We start from the raw sequence: 22,559 nt of genomic DNA on the forward strand, positions 1-22,559 counted from the left end.
TATTTCCATTTTTTCTATGACTTCCGTTTCCTGCATTTTGCCTACTCTTAACGTGGTGTAAATGTAATACTGTTTGGTGCCAAAACCCCTTCCCTCATATTTTGTAGTGTTTCTAGCAGGGCCACAGAGAGAAGAGAACAAAAATCCCCCTCTCTTCTGCGTGGAAAATGGAAAAAAATGAGGGCATATTTCTATTTTTGAGTATTTTCAAGTGCATAGTTCTCTAAACACTACATCATATAATAAATAATACTCCTCTATAAATGAGAACAATCTATTTTTCACTCATAAGTAAGACTAGGTCTAATGCTTATTTTAGCACAAAAAAAGCAAATGTCAGGGGTTGGGGGAAGCTATTGCTGTTTATTTTGGAAAAGATTGCATTGTAAATAGAATTATACCTTCTGGCCACTCGAAGAATAAACCATACATAGAATTGAAAATGCCCTTTAGAGACTGTGCTAACTGAATTATTCAAATATATCTCTCCAAGAGCAGATCTAAAATGCTGGCATTCATCATAAAGGTTGAGTGATATGTAATTTATTTTCCATTAGACAATTACTCTTTGCATTTCTGCTCAAGTGAGGGCCTTATTTCAGGCTTCTTGATCTTGTCTTTCCAGACTCATCCATTCTACACTCTGATGCCAAATATTTTTAAAGTTCATTTCTGTTCATTTCACATTTGCCGCAGTCTCTATTTGTTTCAGGGGGATAAAATATAAATTCTTTACCATGACATTTAGGGCCCAACACAATCACCTTTATCCTTTGCCTCCACCTATTCTATGACCTAGTCACCCAGGACTGCATGAAATTCTCTAAACATATCCTGTATGGACATACTTTGATGCTTTGTCAAGCTAAATCCTTCTCCTGGACTGCCTTTTTCCTGCTCTTGTCTTGCTGGCAACCTGTAAATCACAGCACTGGCCATCTTGCCTGCTGAGACCACCTCTAGGTTCTCCTTGGTGTAGTTAATTCCTGGCATTTTGCTATGTTCTCCGTATCCAGTTTGTGATTATTTGGTACAATTTTTAAATCTGTAAAGCAATTATATTTTGATAAAGGACAAATACTCTTTGATACAAGTTCACAGTTTTATCCTGTAAGTCTAACAAGCTAAAAATTAATATACTCATTTGATGACAAAATGAGGGTCGTAGCATAGCACTTTGCAATTTGTAGGTTTAGTTTATTGGCTAATTTGAATTGTAAGTTTAGTTGAGCAGTTAAAATCTGATCGCCTCACTAATATCACCTCGCATATTTTATCAATAAAATGTTGATATTTTAATGTCAGAACTGACCTATTACAGCATGCCAACAATAATTTTCACTTTATTTATGTGTTTTTGATAATATAATATTAACTATTTTTAAGAAATGGGGCAGACAAATTGCTTCACACAATTCCAGTTTAAGATTGTGTACTATGACTAAAACAACCATTTGTAATGCTCTGAACTAAAGATACTACAATGGATCTATAATCATAATTCTGATGTTTAGAGCAATTGAAGAGGGAGTCAGATGTAATTAGTCAAGAATGTTTTTGATGTTTGGATAAGTTGAACATGTCTCGAAACTGTCTTACACAAAGTTAAGTGCTTAATTTTCTTTTTTTTTTTTTTGAAATGGATTCTTGCTCTGTCGCCCAGGCTGGAGTACAGTGGTGCAATCTTGGCTCACTACAACCTCCGCATTCTGGGTTTAAGTGAGTCTCCCGCCTCAGCCTCCTGAGTAGCTGGGATTACAGATGCACAGCACCACGTCTGGCTAATTTTTGTATTTTTAGTAGAGATGGGGTTTCACAATGTTGGCCAGGCTGGTCTCGAACTCCTGACCTCAAGTAATCTGCCTGCCTTGGCCTCCTAATGTGCTGGGATTATAGGTGTGAGCCACTGTGCCTGGCCCTTAGTAAATATTGAGTGTTATTCCAGTTGTCCATTGCTTCTTAACAAAGTTCCTTGAAATTTGGTTAATAAAAAAAAAAGCATTGTTTTGGGTTTTCTTATTCATTTTTTCGTGGGCTTACCTGGGTGATTCTCACTTGGAATTTCTTATGAAGTTGTAGTGAAATATTGCCAAAAATGGAGTCATAAGAGTGTTTTCTCACTCACAGGCCTGATGCCTGGGCTGAGAGAAGTACAACAGTAGTGGTTGTTTGAGGATCTTTCTCTGCAAATGGCTATATTGAGCTTTCTCATAGCATGGCAGTGTCAGAAGTCACACTTCTTATGTGGCAACTGGTTTCCCTCAGAGTAGGCATTCTAAGTGACAGGAAGTGGAAAGAGCAAATCCACTACTGCCCAGCATACAAACTAGAATACTGTTACTTCTGCCATCTTCTATTAGTCAAAGTAGATAGAGGGTCCACTCCAATTCAAGACAAGGGGACATAGGCCTTGCCTCTCTATGGAAGACAGTCAAAGTACTGAGGCCATCTTTAATTGTCATATATATTGGCACTATCCAGTAGTCTATTTAGTGAATGTCATCATTTCACACCTGCTTGGCAGTTGAAAAACTGTGAAATTTAGATGCCTTGGCCCTAGATCCTCTACATTGAAGTATCAAAAATATGATTGAGGACAGGCATGGTGGCTCATGCCTGTAATTCCAGCACTTTGGGAGGCTGAGGTGGGTAGATCACAAGGTCAGGAGTTTGAGACCAGACTGACCAACGTGGTGAAACCTCGTCTCTACTAAAAATACAAAAATTAGCTGGGTGTGGTGGCACGCACCTGTAATCTCAGCTACTCAGGAGGCTGAGGCAGGAGAACCACTTGAACTTGGGAGGCGGAGGTTGCAGTGAGCCAGGATGGCGCCACTGGGCTCCAGCCTGGGTGACAGAGCAAGACTCCGTCTCAAAAAAAACAAAAACATGTGATCGAATAATTTGCCTTATAGTTAGCACATAATTGTGGCCTATGAAAAATAACCCTTTGAACCGTATTATTTGGTATGTTTTTGTGTATGCTGCCACTAACTAATAGTCAAACACTAATCCAGATAAGATAATTTAGAGGAAGAACTATTTATTTTTCAATGAAATCCATAGAGGATACATATCTCTACATTCATAACACATGAAACAAGACTGTGAGAGAATTGGGTCACAGATGTTTTTCTAGGCAGGGTGTTAAAATTAGAGGTCATTCAGGTTCTAGTAAAAAGAATTGCCAGAGTAGAGGGGCTTCTTTCTAAACCTTCACTAAAAATAACCATACAATTTAATAAATTAAAGAGACTCTGACCTTTGGGACTGTACCACTGAAGCTATATCCTTCCTGCTAATATTATGTCATTCCCTTAACTGTCCCTTTAAGTAGTTGATTAACTCCAGGTCAGATAGTGGGCAGTAACTGAGCCATTAAGTGGCGATTTGAAACTAGGCAAATTTGAAATTAGCTTTTGAGGTTCACATTTCACAAAGTTGGATGGTCTATGTAAATAAGCAGCTCATATGATCTAAATAGAGATGTCACTTCTGCCAAATAACTTGCAAACCATTAGATTAAAAAACAAAAACTTTTCCAGAAAGCATGAAATAGAGCCTTTCATGAAGTCGTGTGGTCAGGCTGCAGGGCTGTGCAGTCTGGTATCATAGATAAAACACATTTTACAAGTGCTAGTATAGCTAAATAATAATTTCAGATTTGAATTCTTTCTTGATCAAGACATTATTTTATGAAATTTTTTTCTAAATTCCATTGGTTGTTCTCTTTTTAATCTTATTGAAATCATAGGATTACAGCATGGTAGTCAAAGAATAACAGCACAGTGATAAAAATTAATTTAAAAGGAAATTTATTTCCTTGGATTCCTTAAACATCATGAAGTGTACATATAACACAAATGAACACTTTTGAAAAACTCCTTTTATCTCTCATCTTTTTTCCCCATATTCCACATTTACTTCCAAATCCTTGCCTCCAAATGTCTCTATGCATGTTTTCCTGAGACCTATGCCATGCACCACTCAGCTCCTTATCCTTCCTGTTTTCCTCCTGGCCCTGTAGTTTAATTTCTCCTCATATTCCATTACAAAAAAAAAAAAGCTAACCTGACAGTTGGCCAAATCTACTTTAGAGAGTTTCAATCACTCCTCTCCCTCAAATTGGATTTATAAGGGGATCTGGACTGAGAACAAAGGTGGGATGGTTGGTGTTTTGGAGACATATGAGACTTATGTGAAAAGAAGAGGTGAGCACATTGTGCTTCTTCTCACTTCTAAGATCAAGGCCTGGGAAGGGGTGGGAGATGGGAAAGTAAACAAAGTTTGTGTTTTGAGAGAAGTTAGGTGGGAGAAGATCTTGCCATAGGAGACTTTTATGTGTACTTGATCTGGCAAGTTCTGAAGGCATCAGGCTCACAGAAACATACCACCCAAGAGAATGTATATCTTCAGGCTCACAGAAACATACCACACAAAAGAATGTATATCTTACTTCTTAGCATCTTGTTCAACACAGTGTTTATCCCAGATGTTTTATTTTTGTTGAAAAATTACTATTTATGTTTGCATTAAAATAAGTCAGTGTGGATTTATTAGATCTTGACTTTTTACTTCTAGCTTCTGCTATCATCTCATTTTAAAAAGTGTGAAATGTGTGCAGTAAACAATATTATGCCTTTAACACACGGACAAACCTGACAAACAACTAGCAATAGCCTGTTTCTGTTTATCTGACCTTTCCAGACCAAACTTTACTCACCACTGATATAGTTTGGCGTGTCCCCACCCAAATCTCATCTTCCAGTGGGAGATAATTGAATCATGGGGGCAGTTTCCCCCATATTGTTCTTGTGGTACTGAATAAGTCTCATGAAATCTGATGGTTTTATAAGGGCAAGCCCTTTCACTTGGCTCTCATTCTCTTTTTGCTGGCTGCCATGTAAGACATCCCTTTGCTCTTCCTTCATCTTCTACCATGATTGTGAGGCCTCCACAGCCATGTGGAACTGTGAGTCAATTAAACCTCTTCCTTCATAAATCATCCTGTCTGGGGAATGTCTTTATCAGCAGCATGAAAATGGGCTAATACAACCACTATTCTATTAAATACATCATTAAGGATACTTACTAATAAAGGAAGGTGGTCTGGGACACTAGCAGCACAGGAAATTTAGAAAAACTATATCATAAATGTATATTTTATTATTTACTAAAACTTATGTTAATTTACGCAGTCAAATTAAGACATTGGAAAATTCATTCTTCAAAAGAGTAAAACATCAGCTGTTATCAGGAATGTGATTTTATATGCAGTTCAAGCAATTTTTAAAATAAATTATTACAGTAGAATATGAACTTGAATTGGGAAGAACACAAGGTCCTAGGAGAAAATAAATATTCATATTAAATTGAGAAACCTATGGGATAATTATATTCTTGGAATGGGCTGTGGTATGCACACAATTAATTAATGCCTCTAAACTGCAATTGAAATATAAGCTGCAATTGTTAAAATTCACAAATAGTGTTATATGTAATAATTAGATGAATCAATTTTTTTGTGAAACTGGAATTGAGTAAAACAAACAAACAAAACTGTAGACTTAAACATAATGGCACGTTTTGTTTCTTTGTTGCTTCCAAACAGGATTTTACAAATATTTGATCCTTAAAAAAAAAAAACTTTGTAAATAAATTATCTACAAAAATAGTAAACTTTTTATGACAGAAAAAATGTGTTGAACGGTATTAAAATCATTTGAACATTTTCAAAGAATTCAATTGTTTTGCCAATAAAACATGGGTTTTGAAAATGTAGCAGACTGTAGTTATTAAAAACAAAGCCCATGACACAGGAAAATATTTAAAATACTCATTCAAAACCAAGGGCTAATATGAACAAATTTAATTGGATCTTCAATCTTATATAATATTTAACTTTCACATTCTATAATTGTGCTTTGGAATATTCTAAATTTATATAATTTTTTTATGGGATTTCTACTATAAGTAGTATAAATTCACATTTTTAGAGACTTAAAATTTAAAAGGCTTTCCAATTTGCAGGATCTAAATTTGTAAAACCTTCAAAAGAGGCCGGGCACGGTGGCTCACGCCTGTAATCCCAGCACTTTCGGAGGCCGAGGCGGGCGGATCACGGGGTCAGGAGTTCGAGACCAGTCTGGCCAACATAGTGAAACCCTGTCTTTATTAAAAATACACAAAAAATTAGCCGGGTGTGGTGGTGTGCACCTGTAATCCCAGCTACTCAGGAGGCTGAGGCAGGAGAATTGCATGAACCCGGGAAGTCAGAGGTTGCAGTGAGCCAAGATGGTGCCACTGCACTCCAGCCTGGGAGACAGAAGAAGACTCCATCAAAAAAAAAAACCTCAAAAGAATCATAAATAACAACAAAGTTAATGAAATTTGTCTCATACAAATATTTGCTGAAGATAGGTTCCCTTAATACAGGCCAAAAGAAGGTACTTGTGAAAATATTTGGGTGAAAAAATTACATATTTCAAAATGAAAAAAATAGAAAGGATATTTTCTGTTTAGCAGAATTTCTATGAGCTTATTTTCTCAATTTAAAATACTATAATACATGGTGAAGAGTTAAGTGAAGATGTCAAAAATTTTACATATATCACCCATAAAGTACGTATTTGAGAAGACTATACAATTTTAATATGGTATTATTTACAAGCAATAATACCATATTAAAATATATTCTTTAGAAAATACCAGTGACCCAGTCTTATAGACCAAAACACTAATTAAAATACATCAGCATACAGCAAGAATGATCATTTTATTATATATTTATATATATTTTGAGATGGAGTTTCGCTCTTGTTGCCCAACTGGAGTGCAACGGCACGATCTCGGCTCGCGGCAACCTCCGCCTCCGTGATTCAAGCGATTCTCCTGCCTCAGCCTCCAGAGTAGCTGGGATTACAGGCTTACGACACCACGCCCAGCTAATTTTTGTATTTTTAGTAGAGATGGGGTTCCACCATGTTGGCCAGGCTGATCTTAAACTGCTGACCTCAGGTGATCCACCTGCCTTGGCCTCCCAAAGTGCCATTTTATAATGTTCATATTATCAATACAGGCTTTACAAAAAGTTTTAGCTTTAATATGCAATTATATCATTTTAATTTTTAGAGCTAATTTACTTTCCAAAATGAATTTTGAATTGCACTTTATTGGCCCACGAATATAAAGTCTCAAAGTTTCAAAAAATAAGAAAACATATAATTTTAATAAATTACATTGCCCTTTTTCACTTTCAAGGGTCTCAGTTTGAGCAAAATATTATATGGTCATCATAATTAGCATCCTAGTATGCTTAGGAGAGATCAGATGGGCTACACGGGATTTATGACTTGCTTTGGGTTACAGGCAATCTCAAACTTCCCTCATCACCAGGTGGGATAAAGATGTAACACGGAGCTAGAGGGCTTGCCAAGAGATAGCTGTGACATGGAAGCAAAAGATCCCTACAGGTGTCACTAGGAATTATGTTGGTAAGTAGGAACACTCATCTCAATTCTTTCGTTTCCTTCATTACAGAGGGACTTATATTAGAAGAACACTCTAATGGCTGTCTTTTTAGTTCTTCCTGTGGAGATAGCAATCATCTATCTGACTGGTCAGTTTGGAACGCGCAGTTTGGAACGCGCCTCTTCCTTTCGCCTAAGGCGGAAACTGCTCACCGGAAGTACCTGTTTTACCCGACCCCTCCCGGCTGTAAAACGGAAAGGTTCGGAATTTGCGTCTGCGTCATCTTTTTTTGGCTGTTACCTGTGACGTCCTTGGTAAGTTTGTCTAATTCTGAGGTTCGTTATCAGTAAGCTGACAGTTATAAGACATGGTCTTCGTTCGTTGCTCTGACAGTTATCAGGAAATATTTTGGATTTTTTTTTTTTTTTTTTTTTTGAGACGGAGTCTCACGCTGTCTCCCCAGGCTGGAGTGCTGTGGCGCGATCTCGGCTCACTGCAAGCTCCGCCTCCCGGGTTCACGTCATTCTCCTGCCTCAGCCTCCCGAGTGGCTGGGACTACAGGTGCCCGCCACCACGCCCGGGTAATTTTTTTTTTGTATATTTAGTAGAGACGGGGTTTCACCATGTTAGCCAGGATGGTCTCGATCTCCTGACCTCGTGATCCACCCGCCTCAGCCTCCCAAAGTGTTGGGATTACAGGCGTGAGCCACTGCGCCCGGCCAGATTTTTTTTTTTTTTTTTTCTGCCACTTCTTTTGTTTCATTTCTCCCAGAGGGAATGGAAAGACGTTGTATTTTGGACCTTCCTCTCACTCTGACGTCTAGGACATAGGGTGAGAGTAAAAAGAAAATGAAAAAGAAAGGAATTCCATGTTGCAGAGCGATTTGTGTAGTTGTATCTTCTGGAATGGCTAGTGGGAAGTGTTGCACTCTGGCAGAACTGGTCTAGGTACCAATCACATATGTTCAGCTGTAGTGGCAATTTTGCCCACAGGAGAGTGGCTGTTTGTATGTAAGCAGGTTTGCATACCTTGGGCTGTAAGCAAAAGCCAATAAGCTTTGAGGGACTCAGCAAACAAAATCTGACCAGGAGTGCTGAGGCATCCCTATTAAACAGGTGTTGATCAAGTGATTATTGCTGCTTGGCTTTGAAATCTGTAGAGGCAGTTTTTTCTAAGTAGCCTTGACTGAGAGAAGGGTTTGATTATAGAGTCTTTTTGTGTACGAGCCTTATAGATCTCAAAGTGGTTCTAGTATGGCCAGTGGTATTTGCAGGAAATGTTTAGTGCCAGGCCTACATAGGGGGCATAGATAGTCTGCTCAAATTCTGGCCGAGTGCAGTGGCTGACACCTGTAATCCCAGCACTTTGGGAGGCCGAGGTGGGAGGATCACGAGATCAAGAGATCAAGAGCATCCTGGCCAACATGGTGAAACGCGTCTCTACTAAAAATACAAAAATTAGCCGGGTGTGGTCGCACGTGCCTGTAGTCCCAGCTACTCGGGAGGCTGAGCCGGGAGAATCGCTTGAACCCGGGAGGCGGAGGTTGCAGTGAGCTGAGATCGTCCGTTGCACTCCAGCCTGGAGACAGAAAGAGACTCCGTCTCAAAAAAAAAAAAAAAAAAAAAAAAAAAGTCTGCTCAAATTCGGATCTTTTATATTGTTTTGACTCCTCTTCAGAGACAAGAGATGGAAGTTTGGAGTGACAAGTCTTGGAGTTATCTGACTTGGCCATCGATTTAATAGTTGTTCCTATTTTTTTAATCTCACGGTGGCTTTGAATTTAACAATTCTGTGTACTCTGGTCATAACTTTTGATCTTTGAGATTCACACTGTGACTCCACCCATAGGAGGTGCATATGGATATCAAATTATGGAGTTGGATATTAAATTAAAAAGCAATGGGAACCCCTTCTTGTAAAGACCATATAGATTTTCATAAATCTTCATAAATTGAGGATGAGAAACCATTCAATACAATTATTGCAAAAACAGTGACTGAGAAAGCAATTAAGTCTCATGATTGGAATATCTGGTTCTAAAAATCATTTTTGCTTAGGATTTTTAGGTGCTAGAGTAGTTTAAAATTTATGCTTCATTGTTAATAGAGAGCAATGGAAAAATGAAAGCAAGAATAAAATAAGAGCTGGGGAAAAAGAAAAGTTTTTAGGAGCAAATTTGGGAAATTAGGACACCAGCTTAAGAGAAATGACATAGAAAATGAGATTTGAAGTTAAAGTAGAGGGAAATAGAGATTCAAGAGGATCTAAATGTTGTATTCATAGGATTGGTAAAAGAAGAGTTTAAGAGTTTAGTTGTTACTAGATTGAGATAAGGACCTGAGTCAAATTAATCAAAAAGAGAAAGAGGCAAGATCTCAAATGGAATGGCTCCTTGAAAGAGAGTCAGGAAATAGGAAACTGTTAAGAAGTCACAGTTAAGGGATGACGTTAAAGGCAGTTAGAACTAAGAGTAGGGAAATCTGTTGAACTCACAAAGTGTCATTAGGTGATTTTCAAGGTAATATAGCCATTATAGATTTTGAACATAGTTACATTTTATGCCTTGAAGGATTGTGCCCAAAAATTAGGATTGAAGACAAGGCTCAAGCAAGAGGGGCATATTGGAATGAGCCAGGCAAGAAGATGAATTCAGGCTTAAATAGACTAGATGTTGGTCTAATGAGAGAAAAGTTCCTGCATGGAACTATTTGTCTCAGGTAGGAAGAGAGGAAAATATGTGTGTGAATGGTAGATACTTTTAGTAAATTCAGAATTGAGTGATTTCATTGTTATTGATAGAGAAGAAGATTCTGGAACTTAAGAACTAGAGGAGTATGTTAGAAAAAAACTAATGCCCAGAAAAAAAATAAGGTAGTCAAGTATTCATTTCCAGCAAACAGCATTAATGCTATGTGTGTTGGAGAAGAGACCAAATTAATAAGCAGGTTAAGCAGTTAGAAACTCAACTTCCTAAGTTGATTCGTAGCTAAGAACAGTTAAAACTTTCTGAAAGATATAAGAGAAGGATAGAAGAAAATAAAAAGTAGAGGTGTGTTTCATTGTTGCAGAAAAATATGTAGCAGAAAAAAATGCTATTCAAGGTCTGCACAAGTTTATGATGAAAGACAGTGCCTAAAGGAGCACATGGAAAAGGAATTAGTTCTCTTTGGGCCCCTGGAGGCTCAGGCTTCAGAATCATCAGTTGCAGCTTCAATTCAGGAATCTGCTGAGAGTGGTTTTCCAGCTGAAATAAATAGATGAGAGAGAAACCCTCCCTGAGGGGCAGGTCACCAGCTTATCAATTCCATAACAAGAAACAGTGGAAAGAATTACTGTAATATAGGATTGAAATATATGCTTATCAGAGATGGTAGGCTCTGTTTTATAAGATAGAGTCCACCTTCAGCTGCACCAAAGTGGCAGAAACTGAGGGCTCAGAGAGGGAATGAAAATGAAGGTTTTAAAAACAGGTTGTAGAGGGAAAATTTTATGCTTAATTAAAACCTGGTGATCTTGATTGGAAATTTTTAAACTTTTCTGTAAGGCAGGAATGTCTCAAATGTCATTCTCTGAGAGAGGCAACAGTATACTGAGTGCATTTTACTCCCAAGTGGGATGAATCCTTAATGTCAAAATTATCGTATTGATAGGAGTTTTCAGGATTTTGTGTTACTCACATAAATGACAAGCATCCTGATGAGGCTGCAACCAAGAATATTTTCATGTCCCCTTCTTCCTCTAGATGACATTCAGTTCCAGTTTCTAAGAACACAGTGTGCTTTGGGATAACTGTTTTAGGGTTTGGGAATGTGGCTGTGTTGAAATTACATAGGTGTGGGGACAGTCGTGTTGAGTATATGTATTCTTTTAGTATTGTTTTTGAACCATACATTTGTAAAGTTAAAACAGATGGAAAAATGTAAATATGACAAACCTTACTTCTATTCATATATTTACCCATGCCTGCAGGTTCTATTTATTTAGTTGTTTGTTGCTTTTAAAAAAAAAACTTGTATAATACTTAAGTGTCCAAATACAGTCCTATGTACTTTGCAATTATTAACTCATTTATATCTTGTATCAACTCTCTGAGGTAAGAATTTCTATACTCCCCATTTTAAAAATAGGCTTTTAAAGGTTTTAATTTGAAAGTGGCAGAAACAGACTTAGGCAATCTAGCTTCAGAGTCATAAGTAGATAGGTAATCCATTTAGTAGGTTCTGCCATACTATGTATACCTTACATGTTGTCTTTTAACATGCAGACACATACAGATAGGAATCCACGTTCTTAATTTTTCCTTTTCTCTACAAAAGATAGCAAACTTTACACACTCTGCTCTGTACCTCATTTTTTTTTTCAGTCAACTGCATGTTTTCAGTATGTGGAAAACTTTTCCTTGTTGCATGGAATTAATATTTTGTGATGTGAATGTATCGTAAACAGTTTCCTGCTAGTGGATGCTTGCATGTATAAATTCCCAAAAGTAGAATTCCTGTATCAAAAGATAAATGCCTGTGTAGTGTTTGTGTATTACCAAATTTCTCCCTGTATATGTTGTACCATTTTGCATTCTTCCTATGGTGTGAGATCTGTTTCATTAACCGAGTATTATGAAAATTTGGATTCTTGAAAATCTGATAAGTGAAAAATATTATCTCAGTGTTGTTTTAATTTGTATTTATTATTTAATAAGAATATGTGAATGAGTTGTATATCTTTGCATTTCTTTAAGGGCCATTTTAATTTCTTTTTCTGTGAAGTGATTTTCATTTTCTTTGACCATTTTTAGGAATTTATTACTGTTATCGCCATTTGAGTTCTAGCTGCTCTTTTTATATGATGGAGATGAATCTTTTGCCTATGATGTGAGTTTGAAATATTTTTTCTCTAGTGTGTCATTTGTCTTTTGACCCTGATTTTTCTTATAGTACAATTTATCAGTATATTCCTTCTTTATGTAATGGGTTTTAGTCATTTAGAAATGTCTTTTTCACTCCAGATTTTAAAAGAATTTGTTTGTTTTCATTTAGTACTTCACAGTTTCATATTTCTTTCCCTTTGTACATTTAAATCTTTGATTCAGTTTTAGTTTATCAGAGGTCATAAGAGTATGATAGAGATACAGCTCACTTTTTTTGCGGATGATTATTCTTTGGTCTCTTTACGATGTAGCTAGGAAAAATTTGTCTTTGATGTGATATAATATTTGAATCCCTGGAGGAACTACAGTCATGCATCGCTGAACAGCAAGGATATAGGTTCTGAAAAATGCATCATTAGGTGATTTCATCATTCTACAAACATCATGTAGTGTACTTAAACAACCTAGATGGTTTAGCTTACTACGCACATAGGCTATATGGTATAGCTAATCGCTCCTAGGCTACCGACCTGTACAGGATGTTACTTTACTGAATACTGAAGGTCCTTGTAACACAATGGTCAGTATTTGTGTAGGTAAACATATATAAACATAGCAAAGGAACAGTAAAAATACTGTATGAGATAAAAGATGATACACCTGTATTGGGCACTTAGCATGAATGAGGAGCCTATAGGACTAAAAGTTGTTCCGGGTGAGGCAGTGAGTGAGTAGTGAGTAAATGTGAAGGCCTGGGACATTACTGTATACTCCTGTTGACTTTATAAACACTGTACACTTAGGCTACACTGAATTTATTTAAAAAAAAACTAAGTAATTTTGCCACAATATTACAGGGACTACAATGTCACTAGGTGATGTGAATTTTTCAGCTCCATTTTAATATTATAGGACAGTCCATCATTGACTGAAATGTTGTTATGTGGCACATGACTGTTTGCCCATTCCAAGTATTAAGAATGCCTCTGAGAGGTGGCAGAAGAATAAATTCATCATGATATTTTATTGACTTTTACCTAAGCATTCTGATTTGAACATTTTCAAGGTGTAGCTCATAAGGGCATGAAAATTTGATAATGGACTTTAATTTCTTTGAGTGATAATGGTTTTTTATTTAAATTTCCAAGGTGATTTAGTTTTTGGACTTCAATTTATTCTTGGGAATTTAATAATTGAAAGGGCTTATTTTCAAATTTGGCGTATCTCTATAATGTTAGAATTGTATTCCTGGAATTTCTTAAGTTGTTTGGTCTCATTGCGGGACCCAGATGTATTATGCTAGATATATACCTGTCATAATTTTCGATAAGACAGAATTAGAAATCAGTTTGCAGCCTTAGTTATAGAATGACTACAAATTTTTTATTTTTATTTTATTTATTTATTTTTTTGAGACAGAGTCTCCCTCTGTCACCCAGACTGGAGTACAGTGGTGTGATCTGGGCTCACTGCAACCTCTGCCTCCCAGGTTCAAGTGATTCTTGTGCCTCAGCCTCCTGAGTAGCTGGAATTAACAGGCATGTGCCACCATGCCTGGCTAATTTTTGTATTTTCAGTAGAGACGAGGCTTTGCCATGTTGGCCAGGCTGTAGAATGACTACAGATTTAATTTAATTAATGTAGTTTTGACCTACTTTGGAGAATTCGGGGTTCAAAAATCTTAACTGCTAACAGTGGTGTCAGAACGATACCTAAAGTCATAGATGGTGTAGGTGACTCATGAAATGGAAGAAGCAAAGAAGCAATGTCTTGATAGGCTGCTGATTCCCTTCTCTGAAGGAGAGCCATGCTGGCTGACCATAAGCTTAAAGATTAAGTCCAGTGGTTTAGTAGAACAAAAATGCTGCAGATTATTGGTATATGGAAGGGATTATAGAATGCTTTCTTTCTTTTTGTGATGTTTCCTTTTGTGTGGAAGGTCCACTGTTATAACATGTTTGATCTCTTGACCTAACTTTTATGTGAGTAGTTAAGGGAGTTATATGATCATCGACTTTAGAAGTAGAAACTAGAACATTGTCCTCCTTTTTTTCTTGGGATTCAGCTGTCCTCAGGAAGTTGCTCTGCACTTCCATTTTACAGGGGTAAGAGAAGGACTTTCCTTATACTGTGTGCTGAGACTGAGTGGGAAGATCTGTGTAATATTGGAAAACCCATTGTTCATAGATGTATTGGGCAGGGGTTCTCCAGAGAAACAAAGCTAATAGGATATATAGAGATAGATATAGGAATAAGAAGAGATTTGTTAGGGGAATTGTCTAATGCAACTATGGAGGCTGAGAAGTCCCATAATATGTTGTCCCAAGATGGGAAACCAAGAAAGCTGATAGTGTGATTCAGACTGAGTCCTTAAATGTAAGAACCAGAGGAACAGATTGTGTAACTTCCACTCTAATACCTAAGGCCTGAGGACTTGAGGGGGACCACTGATACAAGTCTTTGCATGTGAAATCTGGTGAACCAGAAGCTGCAGTGTTTGAGGGCAGGAGAAGATGGATGTTCCAGCTTAAAGAGAGAGAGAGTTGGTTCACCCTCCTCTGACATTTTGTTCTGTTGGACCCCCAATAGATTGGCTGACGTAAGTCCGCATTAGTGAGGGTGCATCTTCTTTACTCAGTTTACTGATTCAAATGCTAATGTCTTCTGGAAACACTCTCACAGACACACCTAGAAATAATGTTTTACCAGCTATTTGGGCATCTTTAAGCCCAGTCAAGTTGACACATAAAATTAATCATACAATAGATTAAACTGTACTCTCTAAATTTGCTTCATTAGATGCAGAGGGAATATATTGATCTTATCTTAGGACAACTCCTTTGTATCACTAAATTGTTTAGAACTTGGGTAGGACTGTCAGTTACTGATTTTTTCTACCCCCAACTCCATCAGAGTGGGAAGCCTATGATAAGGACAATGGGATGATTTACTGGAAATTTCTGTTGATTGATTATGTCTCATAGCTGAGGTGGGAATCAAGTCCATCGGTGAGACCATAACTTTCAATACCTGCTCTAGTAGCAATCCATGTTGAGGCAGTATATGACAGGTTATATTACCACAAGATATCACAAATAAAATGAACGAGGATCATCTGAATGCCACCCTTCATACCTCAATGTTACATATGCTTTTTCTGAAACCAGAATAAGAAATCACAGGAAAATCTGAATTTATAAGCAGATTGAAGCTTTATGCTAGGCTAGGTAATCAAAGGCAGAAATTATAATAAGATGTAGAAATAAAGTTACATATTATACACCTGACGTTCTAGAACTGCTAAGAATATAAAGTTCACATTGTGTTGAGTTTTTAATATTTGTCTTTGTCTTTTTGGGGCTGTTATAACAAAATGCCATAATCTGGGTAGCTTATAAGCAACAGTAATTTATGTCACATAGTTCTGGGGACTGGGAAGTCCAAGATTTAGGTGCCAGCAGATTTGGTGTCTGGTGAGGGCACCATTTGCTTATAAATGACATCTTCTTGCTGTATTCTCACATGGTGGTAGGGACAAACAAGCTTCATTGGGCCTCTTTTATAAGAGCACTAATTTGATTAATGAGGGCGACCTATCAAAGGCCCCCACCTCTTAATGTCATCACTGTGGGGGTTAGAATGTCAACAAATGAATTTTGGGGGAAACACAAACATTCAAATCATAGCAGTATTTGTTTTTATTAATTTTATTCTGAATTTGAGGTGCCCCATATCAGTAACAGATTTGTTACTGAGAAGTAAGACCCCCTTCCTCCCCGCCACCAGTTCTTACATTTCTGGTGAGACAATGAGAGCCAGGTCAGTTGTTCTACTCAAGAAGCCAAACTACCCATGTAAGAACAAGAAAAAACAGATTTTCTCTGCTTATTTAAGGGCAAGGAGGCAGCTGTCCACCTCTCTTTCTGCAAGGGTATCCTTGGAAACATAATGGGCGTGATTCCTAACTCCAGCACTTTGGTATGTAAATAAAAATCTCCCCAGGAGCCACATAGCCCTGTGTGTCACAGACCTAGAGATGTCTCCAAGCCCTGGCTCTCATTCTTCCTTAAAATATAAATATCTAGGAATTTTCTGCTCTATGCTTTCACCCAGTAACTAGGTAACTATCCCAGTATGTAACCTTTTGATTTTGGGAGAGCTAAGTTTAATTTTGGATCAGAACAGTTAGCTCCATCATTAGGGAAACAAATTGCTACAGATTTAATCCTTGTGGTATGTGAAAATGTTTTTATGAGAAATGGAATTAAAGATTTTGTGACTATATAGTGAATATATTTCCATGTTGAAGGAGGCTTGGGCTTTTTATAGGAACACTGAGAAATCTAGGGTTGTTTTATTTCTCCACATATCCAGTACATGACTTTTTGTCATTTGTGCTTGATAAAATTGTTAACACTATACCTGGAGCATAGCAAGTACTCTACAAATGATAGCTATTATAATAATTACTATACTTATTATTTTAAGATGTCAAAAATGCCTGTGTAATTGTTGCAGAAATAACCATTCAAATGGAAAATACTTTCACATTAATTTATTTTATTTATGAAATGAATTTGTGGATGAAATTTAAGTTGGATAAAGTCTGTCATGAGCCTGGAGACCTACAGAGAAGAATCTATACTTTCTCATGAAAGGCCAACTATTTCGCTCATGACTCACAATCTCTCTCTCATTGGTGAAAAAGCTCCCACTGCATACATAAATGCACAGATCACATACACACACACACACACACACACACACACACACACACACACAGAGAGACACCTTCCGATTGTTAAGCCTGTCTTCTTGAAGTACATTTAGATTTTCTCTTAGGGTTTTATGAAAATGGATTTTATGCCTATCTAGGAATTGAGACTGAATCTATTCTCTTACTAGTAGCTAAACTCACTAGCTAGGAGATGATTTCTTGCCTTTCTTAACTCATCTTTTAGATTCTAGTTACAAGGTTTCACATTCTTTTTATTTTCTAATACTGTGACACTTTTTCAAATAAATGGGTACTGAAATCTAGCTCGAAAGACAAAATTGCTACAGATGGAATTATTAGCATACAGTATAATATAGTATATTTTAAAGCTATAGTAGTTGAAAAAGGAGAGGGATCAATAAGGGTAGGTTGGAGTAATTGATAATTTTTAGTAGAGGAGAAGGATAATGGGTTGGACCTTATTTTGTATAAGAGGTAAATAAAGAAGATAGCATATCAACAACAATGGGAACTGATAAAAACTAAGATCATTTCTTGAACGTAATTTGTTAATTTTTTTCTCCACCATAGTAAAATACAGCAATGAACAAATAAGAGGTGATGAACAGTCCCTTCCTTCATGAGGTTACACTATAGTAGGTTTACAGTACACTGTGTTCATTGATTAATTTTATCAGTGAATTTGATAATCTAATTTTATGATTGGGGAACAGAAAGATATATGCAAAAGGATACAGGGCTAGACCAAAGAGTTCAAATCAGATGCTACAGACAATGTGGCATTAACACAGTTTTTAAACAGGGAAGTGAAATAATAAGAAACAATATTTTATGAATATTTATCAATGGTAAATTGAGTGGACTGGGCGTGGTGGCTCACGCTTGTAATCCCAGCATTTTGGGAGGGTGAGGCCAGTGGATCTCTTGGGCCCAGGAGTTTGAGAACAACCTGGTTAACACAGCAAGATCCCGCCTCTACAAAAAATAAAAAAAAAAAAAATTAGCCAGGCATGGTAGTGTACGTCTGTAGTCCCAGCTTCTTGGGAGGCTGAGGTGGAAGGATTGCTTGAGCCCAAGAGAATGAGGTTGCAGTGAGCCACGATCACACCACTGCACTCCAGACTGGATGACAGTGCAAGACCCCGTCTCAAATAAAAAAAATGAATGATGAGATGGAGAGACGTTTGAATCAGGATGGCCAATTAGGGAAATACTGGAATAATTTAAGAGTAAATGACAAGAACATCTAATATAGATTTGGCTTTTGGAGAAGAGACTTCAGAAGAAGAGTCCAAAGTTCTTGTAGACCCAAGTTATGAATGGAATAAAAGAAATAATTTCGAGATAACTTGAGAATTTGGAGAAAATAATATAAATTTGGAAGGGAAGGTGACAAGTTAATCTTTATGCATATTTAGATATGGCCAATGACTATATCCAGGAGAAAAATCCCTTTAGACATTGAATATATAGTACTGGGATTCTAGGCAGGAGAAACAGGTTCAGACTTCTCCAACCTGAAGGTGACAGCAGTCATGAGAGTGAGTAAGCCCTTTGTGCTATAAGGCCAAAAATTAGGCCTAGAGGCAACCCATAGAGAGTTAGAAGGAGAAACAGAGAGGTGGAGATCAGAGAACATAGCCAGCATAGTTAGGGGAACTGAGGAAATTATAATGTCAAGTTAATGTGGTTAACAATACCAGATTTAATGTGAGGTAAGAGAAAATGAGGTCTGATAAATTCTCATTAACTTTCTGGCTTAAAATATTACCCAGGGTAGGGGTGAGCTGTTTATTGGGGGACCTGATCTCTTGTGTCCATGTAAATATACACTTTAAGCCACTGTCATCTGTTATTGCAGATTGATTTGTCAGATGAATTGGGAATGGGCTGTTTAATTTGAGCAGTGGAGAGGAAGGAGGGATAGAAGTATGGATGGGGATAGGACAGCAGTGCTGAGTTGACAGCCGTAGGGATTACCCTGAGGGGTGCATGAGGCAGAATACTTGAGAGAGAACAATAACAGACTAGTTACTAATTTTGTGTTTTCTGATCATGTTGGGGACAATGAAGTACTCTTTATTAGCCACAATTAAAATGTTGTCTGTTGAATGGAAGTAAAGGAAAGGTGACTCAGAGAAACACAACTTTTCTTAATACTCAAAAGGGGACACACTTAGCATTCTCCTGAGACAGAGAGAAAGAATCCAGCTGAGCTGGTGTTGGATTGATTTTTTTTTTGATGTGGAGATAGATGAGAAGAAATCTGGAGAGATATCGATTCATTTTCTTTCTTAAGACCTGAAACATGGGTGGTGGTGGGGAGAAAGGAGTTGGAACCTTTATTTTACAAGAGCTGGCAGTTCATGACAGGGCCTGTGGCCTGAGTGACCTGTATTCCCAGACAGTTGCACCTGTCTTGACCCTGTTTGTTCCTGGTTCTGTTGTCTGTGCCCCTGGGGTGAGGCTAACATAGGACATTTGGGAAGCCAGCCATAGTCTACAAAACAAGCCTTCAATTGTCATTTTAATGGGTATACGATTTCACCTTAATTAAATTTCCCTACCTCCAAGAATATATCTTGTTTTGTAAGTTCAAAAGCTGACACATCATCCAGAGAGACTATTTATTTTCCCTATCTTCTTCACACAAAGGCTGAGATTATTCTTGCAACAGTAATCAAGATCTTCTGTCTTTGGGTTGCAAAGAAAATGCATTCAACTGTACTTGGAAAGAGAAAATTGAAATTCGGCTACAGATGATAAAGCACATTCTCCTTCTCTTTCAGTTTTGTCTGTCATATCAGCTGAACTGCATTAACAAAAGCAGAGGGTGCCTGTTGCTTGCTATTGGCAAAAAATACAATATTCATTGTCCAAAACTGTGTATGAGGTGTGTTGTGGTTTACTTCTATTAAGGATTCTTGTTCTTCTAGTCGTTTTTTTCTTTTTTGTTAATTCTAGCATGGTACAAAATGAACCAGGAAAATAGTCCCCAGAGGAAGGTTTTTTCCTCTAGCTTTAATGGCTGAGAAACTGTGAGTCTTTTAGAAAAATGATCAAATCTTGAGTGTGATTGGCTTGCCTATATTCCTATTTTAACAGTTTTACAATGCTGGTGTAATTGTTGTAGGAAACATGTAGACTTATTAGCATACTTAATGCTGGCTTTAATTATTTATTGCATTTATTGGGTATGTAAGTCCTAAAATTGCCACTGGGTGCATTTACCAATAGCATAACTGCTACAGTAATAAAAAGCATCTAGAAATAAAAGTAGGTTGGTACCACTGAGATAGAGATTTCCATAAACAAAAGGTGTATTGCAGAATTTTCTTTTTCCCCATTAGACAGTCTCATGGGCATGCCAGTTGTGAAACCATAGTCAAATTTTAGATATGCAAAGGTAAGAATAAAATATGAGTTTACACTCAGATATACGCAGTAATTCTTTTTAGTCAGCTATATAACAAGAGGCCAGTGACACAAGTCTAGGCAAAATTGTAAAGTAGGAATAGCTTATGTTCAGATACTTGTAGCCTGTGTTTTGTGTGTTTAATAATAACTTTTCCAGAAGCTTCCTTGATTTTTCTCTCCCCTCCAAATTTACTTATTCTCAAGAAGAGATGAAATGTATTCACACTGAGGTTTAACTGATAATAAAGGTGGTGAAAGTGCAATAGAAAGAACTCTTTGAGACCAACCAGTCCTGGCTTCAAGTCTAATTGTAATTATTTTCTAGCGAAGTAATTTTACTGAATTTCTCCCTTAGGGAGATCAGGGTTTGGTGCAAATGGAAGATTATACAATTTTAGGGGGGCTTTAAAAAATACAAAACCATGTATATAAATTAAGAAAGTGATTATGTGTAATTACACATGAAAGTGACAAATCAAATAAACTCCAGAAAAACAAATAATTTCTAATTAACTTCCTAATACTTAAAAAACACTTTTCTTTTAGGTTTAGGGGTATATGTGCAGGTTTATTATATAGGTAAACTAGTGTCATGGGGATTTGTTGTACAGATTATTTTGCCACTCAGGTACTAAGCCTAGTACCCAATAGTTATTTTTTTTCTGTTCTTCTTCCTGCCACCCTCCACCCTCAAGTAGGTCCCAGTGTCTGTTGTTCCCGTCTTTGTGCCCATGAGTTCTCATCATTTAGCTCCCACTTATGAGTGAGAGCATGCGGTATTTGGTTTTCTGTTCCTGCTTTAGCTTGCTAAGGATAATAGCCTCCAGCCCCAAACATGTTCCCACCGAAGGCATGGTCTCATTCTTTTTTTATGGCTCCATAGTATTCTGTGGTGTATATGTATCACATTTTCTTTATTCAATCTGTTATTGATGGGCATTTAGGTTAATTCTGTGTTTTTGCTATTGTGAATAGTGCTGCAGTGAACATTGGTGTAGATGTGTCTTTATAATAGAATGATTTATAAACCTTTGGGTATATACCCAAAAATGGGAGTGCTGGGTCAAATGTTAGTTCTGTTTTTAGCTCTTCGAGGAATTGCAACGCTGCTTTCCACAATGGTTGAACTAATTTACACCACCACCAACAGTTGCTTGGCACAACTCCAACAATTGCTCAATAACCTCACCAGCATCTGTTATTTTTCAACTTTAAAAAAATAGCCATTCTGACTGGTGTGAGATGCTATCTCATTGTAGTTTTGGTTTGCATTTCTCTGATGATCTCTGATATGGACCTTTCTTTCACATGCTTCTTGGATGCATGTATGTCTTCTTTTGAAAAGTGATCATGTCTTTTACCCACTTTTTAATGGGGTTGTTTTTGCTTGTACATTTGTTTAAGTTCCTTATAGATGCTGGATATTAGACCTTTGTCAGATGCATAGTTTGCAAATATTTTCTCCCATTCTGTAGGTTGTCTGTTTACTTTGTTGGTGGTTTCTTTTGCTGGGCAGAAGCTCTTAAGTTTAATTAGATCCCACTTGTCAATTTTTGCTTTGGTTGCAATAGTTTTTGGTATCTTTTTCATGAAATCTTTGCCCATACCTAAGTCCAGGATCGTATTGCCTAGGTTGTCTTCCAGAGCTTTTAGAATTTTGGGTTTTACATTTAATTTTTAATTCATCTTGAGTTGATTTTTGTATATGATACAAGGAAGGGGTCCAGCTTCAATCTTCTGCATATAGCTAACCTGTTATTCCAGCACCATTTATTGAATAGAGGGTCTTTTCCTCATTGTTTGTTTTTGTCAGGTTTGTGAAAGATCAAATGATTGTAGGTGTGCAGCCTTATTTTTGGGCTGTCTGTTCTGGTACCATGCTGTTTTGATTACTGTAGCCCCGTAATGTAATTATTGAAGTTAGTTAACATGAATATTTTCAGCTTTGTTCCTTTCACGTAGGATTACTTTGGCTATTCAGGCCGTCTTTTGGTTCCATATAAATTTTTAAATAGTTTTTTCTAGTTCTGTGAAGAACATTGTTGGTAGTTTGATGTACATTTCTTTGG

General features: G+C 37.1%; 1 protein-coding gene across 1 annotated transcript in view; it reads left to right on the forward strand.

Annotated features, from left to right (window-relative positions):
• The first annotated feature begins 7,722 nt into the window (after window positions 1-7,722).
• LOC100591930 (cytochrome c oxidase subunit 7B2, mitochondrial) overlaps window positions 7,723-22,559 on the forward strand; it is a 174,965-nt gene continuing 160,128 nt past the window's right edge. The window contains exon 1 of the mRNA XM_030801080.1: window positions 7,723-7,784. The gene's annotated coding sequence lies outside the window, so the exon portion shown is untranslated. The remainder of the gene's footprint in view (window positions 7,785-22,559) is intronic.

The sequence above is a fragment of the Nomascus leucogenys genome, chromosome 20 (assembly GCF_006542625.1).
Source record: "Nomascus leucogenys isolate Asia chromosome 20, Asia_NLE_v1, whole genome shotgun sequence".
In the NCBI taxonomy this organism is placed as follows: Eukaryota; Metazoa; Chordata; class Mammalia; order Primates; family Hylobatidae; genus Nomascus; species Nomascus leucogenys.